The sequence below is a fragment of the Somniosus microcephalus genome, unplaced genomic scaffold (assembly GCF_052327205.1).
Source record: "Somniosus microcephalus isolate GS21.2 unplaced genomic scaffold, FLI_Smic_1.0 unresolved_chr8, whole genome shotgun sequence".
Lineage (NCBI taxonomy): Eukaryota > Metazoa > Chordata > Chondrichthyes > Squaliformes > Somniosidae > Somniosus > Somniosus microcephalus.
In genome coordinates, this window is record NW_028225186.1 from 6,559,634 (window position 1) to 6,571,219 (window position 11,586).

The 11,586-nt window shown below is 46.6% G+C and overlaps 3 non-coding genes across 3 annotated transcripts; 2 read left to right on the forward strand and 1 right to left on the reverse strand.

The window, feature by feature from the left end:
* Nucleotides 1–2,571: 2,571 nt before the first annotated feature.
* Nucleotides 2,572–2,646, forward strand: trnal-uaa (transfer RNA leucine (anticodon UAA)). The gene has a single exon. It is a non-coding gene; the product is annotated as a tRNA-Leu (tRNA).
* A 3,799-nt stretch (nucleotides 2,647–6,445) lies between these two features.
* Nucleotides 6,446–6,527, reverse strand: trnas-cga (transfer RNA serine (anticodon CGA)). The gene has a single exon. It is a non-coding gene; the product is annotated as a tRNA-Ser (tRNA).
* Nucleotides 6,528–8,890: 2,363 nt separating this feature from the next.
* trnar-ucu (transfer RNA arginine (anticodon UCU)) lies at nucleotides 8,891–8,985 on the forward strand. Its single transcript has 2 exons — nucleotides 8,891–8,927; nucleotides 8,950–8,985. It is a non-coding gene; the product is annotated as a tRNA-Arg (tRNA).
* Nucleotides 8,986–11,586: the final 2,601 nt, after the last annotated feature.

Here is an 11,586-nt window from a genome sequence, read left to right on the forward strand (position 1 = left end):
TTTGTTAAACAAGTCTATTATTTTCCCCTAATACCCCGGTCTAGCAAAAGTCTATCGATCTCAGATATACAATCATTAAATGATCTCGCAATAACTGCCTTTTGTGGGAGGAGTTCCATAGTTCGACCTTTCTTTGTATGAAGAAATGTTTCCTAATTTCTCTGTTGAACGGCCTGGTTCCTGTTTTAAGGTTTTGTCCACTTGACCTAGACTCTACCTCCCCCCCCGCCCCCGACACCTCCCCCCACCAACCCCCATTCCTCGCCCCAGCGGAAAACGTTTCCCTCTGTCTACTCTATCAATTATCTTCAATACCCTAAAAATCAGAATCTGCCCACATGGCAGACTGGTAAGACAGGTAAACGCCGAAATGATCCAAGGAAAGTGACAGGTTGGAAGCAAAGGGTAGTGGTCGATGGGAGTTTTTGTGACTGGAAGGCTGTTCAGTGGGATTCGGGAGGGCTCAGTACTAGGTACCGTGCTTTTTGTGTTATATCTCACTGATTTAGACTTCAATGTAGGATTAAGAAGTTTGCCGATGTTATATAAACATTGTCCATGTGGTTGTTAGTGAGGAAGAAAGCTCCAGACTGCAGGACGTTATCAATGAATTGGTCAGGTGGGCAGAAAAGTGGCAAATGGAATTCAATTCGTGGAAGTGAGAGGTAATGCATTAGGAGAGGCCTAACAGGACAAAGGAATAAACAATAAATGGTAGGATATTGAGAAGCGTAAAAGAACAGAGGGACATTGGAGAGCATGTCCACAGGTCCATGAACGTAGCAGAACAGATAGATAAGGTGGTTAAGAAGGCAATAGCAAAAGACTGCGGATGCTGGAATCTGAAATAAAAACAAAAAGAGCTGGCAATATTCAGCAGGTCATTATTTCAGATTGCCTGCTGAATATTTCCAGCATTTTCTGTTTTTATTTCAGATGAGCTGCTGAATATTTCCAGCAGTTTCTGTTTTTTTATTGGTTAAAAAGTGTTTGGGAATATTTTCCTTTATTAGGCGGCAGGTGGTTAAGAAGGCAAATGGTATCTTGGCCTTCATAGCGAGAGGGTTTGCGCACAGGAACAGGGATGTCTTGCTGCAGTTGTACAGGGCCTTGGTGAGACCACATCTTGAGTATTATGAGCAGTTTTGATCGCCTTTTCTGAGGAAGGATGTTTTGCCATGGAAGGACTTCTGCAAAGACTCACCAGGCAGATAGCTGGGATGGCAGGAATGATGTATGAGGGGAGATTGTGTCGATTGGGCTTATACTCACTGGAGTTTAGAAGAATGAGAGGGGATCTAATTGAAACGTATAAAATTCTGACAGGACTGGACTGACTAGATGCAGGATCGATGTTCCCGATGGTCGGTGAATCCAGAACCAGGGGTCACAGACTAAGGATAAGGGGTAAGCCATTTAGGACAGAGATGAGGACGAATTTCTTCATCCAGCGAGTGGTGAACCTGTGGAATTCTCTACCACAGAAGGCAGCAGAGGCCAATACATTAAATATATTCAAGAAGGAGTTGGATATATTTCTTAAGGCTAAAGGGATCAACGGTTATGGGGAGAAATCAGGAACCGGATGCAGAATTTGGATGATCAGCCATGATCGCATTGAATGGAGGAGCAGTCTCGTGGGGCCGAAAGGCCTGCTCCTGCTCCTATCTTCTATGTTTCTGTGTTTCTATTAGCCAAGGCATAGAATTCAAGAACAGGGAGGTTATGCTTGAACAGTATAAATCACTAGTTAGGCCGCAGCTAGAGTACTGAAGACAGTTTTTGTCACCACAGTACAGGAAAGATGTGATTGCACTAGAGAGGGTACAGAGGAGATTTACTAGGATGTTGACAGGACTGGAAAATATTAGCTATAAGTAAAGATTGGATAGGGTTGGGTTGTTATCTTTGGAGCAGAGGAGGTGGAGGGGAGACATAATTGAGGTGCATAAAATTCTGAGGGGCCAATATACAGTGGATAGGAAGGACCTATTTCCCTTAGCAGAAATGTCAATGATCAGGGGGGTAGATTTAAAGTAACTGGTAAAATGGTGAAAGAGGAGTTGACAACAACCATTTTCACACAGAGAGTGGAGGGAATCTGGAAGTCACTACCGATCACATTAATAGAAAGCACTATGGATATGTACTTGAAGTGCTGCAACCTACAGGGCTACAGACCCAGAGCTGGAAAGTGGGATTAGGCAAAATATCTCTTTTTCGTCTGGCAAAGACACGATGGGCCGAATGGCCTCCTTCTCTGGCGTAAATTTCTGTATTTCTATGATCTCTGCCCTTAATCTTCAATATTCCAGGGAATACAAGCCTAGATTATGTGATCTCTGCTCATAGCCTAACCCTTGGAGCCCTGGTAACACACTCGTGAATCTGCACCGCACTCCCTCCCAGGTCAATATATCCTTTCTAAGGTGCAGTGCGCAGAACTATACACAGTGGCCTAACCAGGCCTCTGTATAGCTGTCACACAACTTCCTTCCATTTACATTGTGCAGGACAGTTGTCTAATAGTTTGCACAGGTCACTTCACTGTTGAAAGGTTGCATTTGCGCAACTGCGATGGCCGAGTGGTTAAGGCGTTGGACTTAAAACCCAATCCCCGCGCAGGTTTGAACCCTGCTCGCAGCGATTCTACTGCAATTTCTTTACTTTATTTCATCGGTTCACTGTGGAGATCACTGGCCCCGAAACTGATCAGAATTCTCTCCACTGCACGTTATTACACTGATTAACCCAAAGCTGTTGTTCCAATTGGAAACACTAATTTGTCATCAATTAGAAATTGTGGATTTGTTTGAAACTGTTGGCAAAGATCAGTGAGAAATTTACACATAAGAGAGCACGTAAAAATTCCGTTTAATAAAGAACCCTGCAATGTTTGGATGGAAAAGAGTGGAAACGCGGTTTGGTTTTCTAAAGTTGAACATGAATTATAAAGTGTAAAACGACCACGACAGGACTCGAACCTGCAATCTTCTGATGGCATCAGAATTTATACCGAAGTCAGGACACCTTATCCATTAGGCCACGCGGCCACACAAAGAAAAGCTAAACAAATCCTAATAATGAGTGATGAAACTCCGTCACTGTGTTCATTTCAATAACAACAGAGAATGCTGGAAACACTCAACAGGTCAGGCAGCATCGAGTGAGGGAGAAACAGAGTTAACCTTTCAGGTCGAACCCTTCGTCAGAACAGGAAAAGGTTAGGGAAGAGGGATTTTTAATCAGGGGTGGGTGGAGGCGAGGTAAGAATAAACGGAATGTCTGTGATAGAATGGAAGGCAGGAGAGATTGACTTACAAAAGGGATGATGGTGCAAGGCAAAAGGAGAGGTAATAGGACAAGTTAACGATCAAAAGATGGCTCAAGATGAGGTGTGAATGATTATGGCAGAAACATTAACAAATGTCATGTGAGGAAACATGGGAACAAATTAAAAAAATAAAAGAAATACAGGGGCCAATTTATAGCCTGAAATTGTTGAACTCGGTGTTAAGTCCAGAAGGCTGTAAAGTGCATAATAGAAAGATGAGGTGCTGTTCCTCGAGATTACGTAGAGCTTCATTGGAACAGTGCAACAGGCCAAGGAAGGAGAGATCAGAGAGGGAGTGGAGCAGATAATTATAGTGACAGGTGACCGGAAGCTCGGGGTCACACTTGCCAACTGTTCTGCAAAGCGGGCATCCAATCAGAATTTGGTGTCACAATGTAGATTCAGCGAATACAGTAATTAAATTGTAAGAAGTACAGGTAATCGCTGATTCACCTGGAAGGAGTGTTTGGTGCCCTGGCCGATGGGAAGGAAGGAGTTAAAAGGGCAGGTGTTGCATCTCCTGCACTTGCATGGGATGGTGCCGGGCGAAGGAGAAGGGGTGTTGGTGTGATAGAGGAGTGGACCAGGCTGCCATGGAGAGAGCGGTCCCTTCGAAATGCTGAAAGGGAGGGGAAGATGTGTTTCATGCTGGAGGTGGTGGAAATGGCGCAGGATGATCCGTTGAATGTGGAGGCGGGTGGGGTGAAAGGTGAGGACAAGGGAGGAATCCTATCATGTTTCTGGGAGTGAGCGGAAGGGATGAGAGCAGTAGTGCGGGAAATGGAACAGACACGGTCGAGTGTCATGTCGACCATGGTAGAGGGGGATCCTCAGTTGAGGAAAATGGAAGACATACCGGAAGCATTGGTATGGAAGGTGGCATCATCAGAACAGATGCAACGGAGGCAGAGAAACTGGGAGAATGGAATAGAATGGAATGGATAAATCCCCAGGGGTCTTGACAGGGTAGATGCTGAGAGGGTGTTTTCCCTCATGGGGGAATCTAGAATCAGGTGGCATAGTTTCAGAATAAGGGTTTGTCCATTTAAGACGCAGATGAGGAGGAATTTCTTCTCTCAGAGGCTTGTGAATCTTTGGAATTTTCTACCCCAGAGAGCTGTGGAGCCTGAATCATTGATTATATTCATGGCTGAGATAGACAGATTGTTGAACTATCGGAGCGTCAAGGGTTAAGGGGGAACAGGCAGGAAAGTGGAGTTAAGGCCAAGATCAGATCAGCCATGACCTTATTGAATGGTGCGGCAGGTGCGAGGGGCTGAATGGCCTACTCCTGCTCCTATTTTTTATGTTCTAATGTTCTTATAAGGGCAGCAGGTGCATGGGAACACCATCACCTCCAAGTTCCCCTCCAAGTTACACACCATCCCGACGTGAAAATATATCACCATAACTTGATCGTCGCTAGGTCAAAATCCTGGAAATCCCTCCCTAACAGTACTATTGGAGTACCTTCACCTCATTGACTGCAGCGGGCCAAGAGGGCTTCTAACTACCACCTTCTCAAGGGCAATTAGGGATGGGCAATTAATGCTGGCCTTGCCAGCGATGCCCAAGTCCTAGGAACAAATTAAATTAAATTAAAATTGTCACGACTGGATGTGGAAGGATTGCAGAGCTTTGATCTGATCCGTTGGTTGTTGGATCGCTTAGCTCTGTCTACACATGCGGTTTCCATAGCTTAGCATGTGTGTAGTCCTGAGTTGTAGCTTCATGAGGTTGGCACCTCATTTTAGGTACGCCTGGTGCTGCTCCTGAAATGCTCTTCTACACTCCTCATTGAACCAGGGCTGGTCCCCTGTCTTGATGCTAATGGTAGTGTGAGGAATACACCGGTCCATCAGGTTACAGATTGTGGTGGAATACAATTCCAAAACTGAGGCCCCCTCTGCCCTCTCGGGTGGACATAACAGATCCCATGGCACAATTGTAAGAAGAGCAGGGGATGGTGAGGTTTACCCCGGTGTCCTGTCGCCAATATTTAACCTCAAATCACCATCACTAAAACAGGTTATCCTCGATTATCACATTGTGGGAGCTTGATGTGGACAAATTGACTGCTGCTATTTTTTCTACATTACAACAGTGACTACAACTACATTGCCTGTAAAGCGCTTTGAGACGTCCTCAGGTGAAAGGCGCTGTAGAAATCAGATTCTTTCTTTTACAGCCTTCGAAGTCACAGAATCACAGAAACCCCACAGTGCAGATAGAGGCCATTTCGGCCCATCGAGCCTGCACCGACACATATCCCACCCGATCCCCATAACCCCTACACCAACACATATCCCACCCTATCCCCGTAACCCCACGTATTTAATCCCCCTAACACTAAGGGTCAATTTATCACAGCCAATCAACCTAACCCGCACATCTTTGGACTGTGGGAGGAAACCGGAGCACTGACAACTGACAAAACCCAAAAATCAACATAAATTGAATTTAACAGCTCAGTAGGTTAGAGCGTAGAGCTAATAACGCCAAGGTCGTGGGTTCGATCCCCATACGGGCCATTTACTTTTTGATGGTGTGGGTAGTTTATAAATTTTGCTATTTGCTGAAAAGATTGGAGCTCTCATGCTTTGAAGCAAAGCTACAAAACCTTAGTTCTGCAGAGAGCTCAAGGAACTGGAACGTGGACCCTGTGTCTATCTATCCACAGATGGCGCTGATCTACAAATTACTCCTACTGGTGGCGTGGCCTAATGGATAAGGCGTCAGACTTCGGTATTAATTTCTGAGGTTATCAGGATATTGCAGGTTCGAGCCCTGCCACGGTCTTTTTACACACTTTTTAATTCGTGTTCAGTTTTACAAAACCAAACCGTGTTCCCACTTAGTAGCTGAAGGTGATTCCATAACAAACACTGCAGGGCTCTTCATAATTACTATTTTTGATGCTGCTTTGTGTGTGTATTGCTCACTAGTTCCCAACAAATCCACAATATCTAATTGATGCCGATAAATTATTAGTGTTTCAATTGGAACTTTGGGTTAATCAGTGTAATGAAGTGCAGTGGAGGGAATTCTGATCAATTTCGGGGCCAGTGATCGCCACAGGGAGCCGATGAAATAAAACATTTGCATCAAAGTCGCTGCGAGCAGGGGTCGAACCTGCGCGGGGAAACCCCATTGGATTTCGAGTCCAACGCCTTAACCACTCGACCATCGCAGCTGCACAGTCACAGTGAGAAAATGCTTCCTACTGTGAGTGAGTCAGGAACTAGCTCAGAGAAGAAAGGTCATAAGTACTCACCGATAAATCCAGCAGGGAATTCAGGATTAACTTCTTTGGCCAAAGAGTGCTGAGAATGCAGTATTTGAGGTGAATACTGCTAGATGCATTTAAGAGGAAGGGAGAAAGGAATAGAAGGATATGCTGATAGGATTTTTTAAATTCGTTTATGGGTTGTGGGTGCGCTGGCAAGGCCAGCATTAAATGCCCATCCCCAATTGCCCCTTGAGAAGGTGGTGGTGAGCCGCCTTCTTGAACCGCTGCAGTCCGTGTGGTGAAGGTGCTACCACAGTGCTGTTAGGGAGGGAGTTCCAGGATTTTGACCCAGCGACGATGAAGGATCGGCAATATACTTCTAAGTCAGAATGGTGTGTGACTTGGAGGGGAACTTGGAGGTGGGGGTGTTCCCATGCGCCTGCTGTGCTTGTCCTTCTAGGTGGAAGAGGTTGCGTGTTTGGCAGGTGCTGCTGAAGAAGCCTTGGTGAGTTGCTGCAGTGCATCTTGTAGATGGTACGCACTGCAGCCACGGTGCGCCGGTGGTGGAGGGAGTGAATGGTTAAGGTGGTGGATGGGGTGCCAATCAAGCGGGCTGCATTGTCCTGGAATGTGTCGAACTTCTTGAGTGTTGTTGGAGCTGCACTCTTCCAGGCAAGTGGAGAGTATTCCATCACACTCCTTACTTGTGCCGTGTAGATGGTAGAAAGGCTTTGGGGAGTCAGGAGGTGAGACACCCGACGCAGAATGCCTAGCCTCAGACCTTCTCTTGTTGTCACAGTATTTATGTTCAATGGTAACCCCCAGGATGTTGGTGGTCAGCTCCTTTGTTCATGTTGGACCAAGGTTTTAATGAAGTCGGGAGCCGAGTGCTCTTGACAGAACCCAAACCGGGCATCAATGAGCAGGTTATTGGTCAGTAAGTGCCACTTTACAGCACTGTGGATGACACCTTCCATTGCTTTGCTGATGATTGAGAGTAGAGAGTAGACTGATGGGGCGGTAATTGGCTGGATTGGATTTGTCCTGCTTTTTGTGGACAGGACATACCTGGGCAGTCTTTCACATTGTTGGATAGATGCCAGTGTTGTATCTGTACTAGAACAGCTTGGCTGGAGCACAAGTCTTCAGAATTATAGCCGGGGCGTTGTCAGGGCCCAGAGCCATTGCTGTATCCAGTGTGCTCAGCCTTTTCTTGATATCACGTGGAGTGAATCGAATTGGCTGAAGACTGGCTTCTGTGATGGTGGGGACCTCAGGAGGAGGCTGATATGGATCAGAACAGGTGGTCCGTCCAGTTTCATTTTTATTATTTTGTTTCATAGCGGTTTGTTACAACTGAGTGGCTTGCTAGGCCATGTCAGAGGGCAGTTAAGAATCAACCACATTGCTATGGGACTGGAGTCACACAAAGGCCAGACCGGGTAAGGACGGCAGTTTCTTTCCCTGAAAGACATTAGTGAACCAGATGGGTTTTTACGACAATCCGATAGTTTCATGGTTACCATTACTGATTCTAGTTTTATTTGGGGGGTGAGGAGAAATAGAGAAGGAGGAGCCTCGTGTGGAGATCAGTTCGTGCAAATGGACTGTTTCTGTGGGGCAGACTCGAAAATATTATGTAACACCCGTTTTAATCAGACACAGAATGATCCGGGACTGACAGCACATCCCTTTTAAACAGATACAGAATGACCAGGGACTTACAGCACATCCCTTTTAAACAGACGCAGAATGATCCGGGACTGACAGCACATCCCTTTTAAACAGACACAGAATGATCCGGGACTGACAGCACATCCCATTTAAGCAGACTCAGAATGACCCGGGACTGACAGCACATCCCTTTTAAACAGACACAGAGTGATCCTGGACTGACAGTACATCCCTTTTAAACAGACACAGAATAATCCGGGACTGACAGCACATCCCTTTTAAACAGACATAGAATAATCCGGGACTGAAAGCATGTCCCTTTTAAACAGACACAGAATAAACCGGGACTGACAGCATGTCCCTTTTAAACAGACACAGAATGATCCGGGACTGACAGCATGTCCCTTTTTAACAGACACAGAATAAACCGGGACTGACAGCATGTCCCTTTTAAACAGACACAGAATGATCCGGGACTGACAGCATGTCCCTATTAAACAGACACAGAATGATCCGGTACTGAAAGTAGACCCCTTTTAAACAGGCATGGAATGCTGCCTGACCTGCAGAGTGTTTCCAGCATTTCATCTGTTTATATTTCAGTTTTCCAGCATCAACACTATTTTGCTTTTGTAATAGAGCTTTATGTAATTGGCTCTGTGGCGCAATGGATAACGCATTGGACTTCTAGTTAGTATTGATAGATTAAGGCATTCAAAGGTTGTGGGTTCGAGTCCCACCAGAGTCGGATTTTGGACGAAGGTTTGGTGGTTCCTCCACTGACAGTACATTTTGCAGTAAATCGGTAATTCAGAGAAGGGAAACTACCGCACCGACACTTTCCCTCTGAGTCCTCTCAACCCCTGAGTCAGTTACACAGGAGCAGGAGGAGGCCATTCAGTCCCGTGGCCGTTTTACATAGGAACAGGAGGAGACCATTCAGTCCCATGACCCTTTTACACAGGAACAGGAGGAGGCCATTCAGCCCCTTTAGCCTGTTATACAGGAACAGGAGGAGGCCATTCAGCCCCTCGAGCCTGTTACACAGGGACAAGAGGAGGCCTTTAACACCTCGAGCCTGTTGCATTGGACAGGAGGAAGCCGTTCAGCGAAACAAGATCTGTACAAGAACAGTAGAACTCCATTCAGCCCCTCGAACCTGTTACATAGGATGAAGAGGAGGCAAATCAGACCCATGATCCAGTTATAAAAGAACAGGAGAAGGCAATTCAGACCAACGAGTCTGTTTCACAGGAACAGCAGGAGGCCATTCAGCCCCTCAAACCTGCCACACATGAACAGGAGGACGACATTCCGTCCCTCAAGCCTGCTACACTGGAACAGGAGGAGGCAATTCAGACACACGAGTCTGTTATACGGGAACAGGAGGAGGCCATTCAGCCCCTCAAGCCTGTTATACATGAACAGGAGGAGACATTCAGCCCCTCGAGCCTGTTATACATGCACAGGAGGATGCCATTCATCCCCTCGAGCCTGTTACACAGTAACAGGAGGAGGCCATTCAGCCACTCAAGCCTGTTACACAGGAACAAGAGGAGACAATTCAGACACACGAGCCTGTTATACAGGAACAGAAGGAGGCTATTCAGCCTCTCGAGCGTGTTATACAGGAAAAGGAGGAAGCCATTCAGCCCCTCAAGCCTGTTACACATGCACAGGAGGATGCCATTCAGCCCCTTGTGCCTGTTACACAGGAACAGGAGGAGGCCATTCAGCCCCTTGAGTCTGTTATACAGGAACAGGAGGAGGCCATTCAGCCCTTCGAGTCTGTTATAAAGGAACAGAAGGAGGCCAAACAGCTCCTCGGGTATGTTACACATAAACAGGAAGAGGCCATTCAGCCTATCATACAGGAACAGGAGGAGGCCATTCAGCCCCTCGAGCCTGTTACGCAGGAACAGGAGGAGGCTATTCAGCCTGTTATGCAGGAAAAGGAGGAAGCCATTCAGCCCCTCAAGCCTGTTACACAGGAACATCATGGGCAAGGTAAGCTCCTGCTGATTACCACCTACCACCCTCCCTCAGCTGATGAATCAGTGCTCCTCCATGTTGAACACCACTTGGAAGAAGCACTGAAGGCAGCAAGGGCACAGAATGTACTCTGGGTGGGGGACCTCAACGCCCATCACCAAGAGTGGCTCGGTAGCAGCACTACTGACCGAGCTGGTCGAGTCCTGAAGGACATGGCTGCCAGTCTGGGCCTGCGGCAGGTGGTGAGGGAACCAACACGAGTGGAAAACCTTCTTGACCTCCTCCTGACCAGTCTACCTGTCACAGATGCAAAAAGTTCAAAAAGTATTCATTGGCTGTAAAGCACTTTAGGATGTCCTGAGGTCGTGAAAGGCCTGTAGAAATGCAAGTCTTTCATTTACAGCCTTCCAAGACAAAGTGACTTAGCTGGCAAAGACCAGAAACAGGGACGGTTCTATAGGTAACCCTTACAGATGGGCCGGTTAGCTCAGTTGGTTAGTGAGTAGTGCTAATAACGCCAAGGTCGCGGGTTCGATCACTGTACAGGCCATTCATTTTTCGAGGGAAGGTTAGTTTCTTAATTTTGTAATTTTTGAGCAGTTTAAAAAGTTTGGAAGGAAACTCATACGGAACCTACAAAGCTGCAAAATCTTAGTTCTACCGAGAGTTCATGGACCTGAAAGGTTAACCCTGTGTTTTTCTGTCCACAGATGTTCCCTGACCTGTGGAGTGTTTCCAACATTTAATGAACAATTTCAGATCCAGCATCTGCTGCATTTCACTTTTTATTTTACCGCAGTGTCCTCGCTTCTATTAACAAAAGTCAAAATTAAATTGTAGCTAATGAAAAATGAGCATTGTTGTCACTGTGAGCATTGGTGGTTCAGGGGTAGCATTCTCGCCTGCCACATGGGAGACCTGGGTTCATATTACCGGCCAATGCAGGTTAACATTTTTAACAATTTATTTCAGAGCAAACACATCACATGAAACATGAATAAAAAATAAGCTGTTCCTGTGTAACTGGATCAAGGGAAAGAATGGCCTCCACCTGTTCCTGTGTAACAGGCTTGAGGGGCTGAATGTCCTCCTGTTCCATTGTAACAGGCTCGAGGGGCTGAATGGCCTCCTGTTCCAGTGTAACAGGCTTGAGGGGCTGAATGGCCTCCTCCTGTTCCTGTGCAACATGCTCGAGGGGCTGAATGGCCTCCTCCTGTTCCTGTGTAACATGCTCGACGGGCTGAATGGCCTCCTTCTGTGTAACAGGCTCGAGGGGCTGAATGGCCTCCTGTTCCAGTGTAACGGGCTCGAGGGACTGAATGGCCTCCTCCTGTTCCTGTTTGACAGCCTCAAGGGG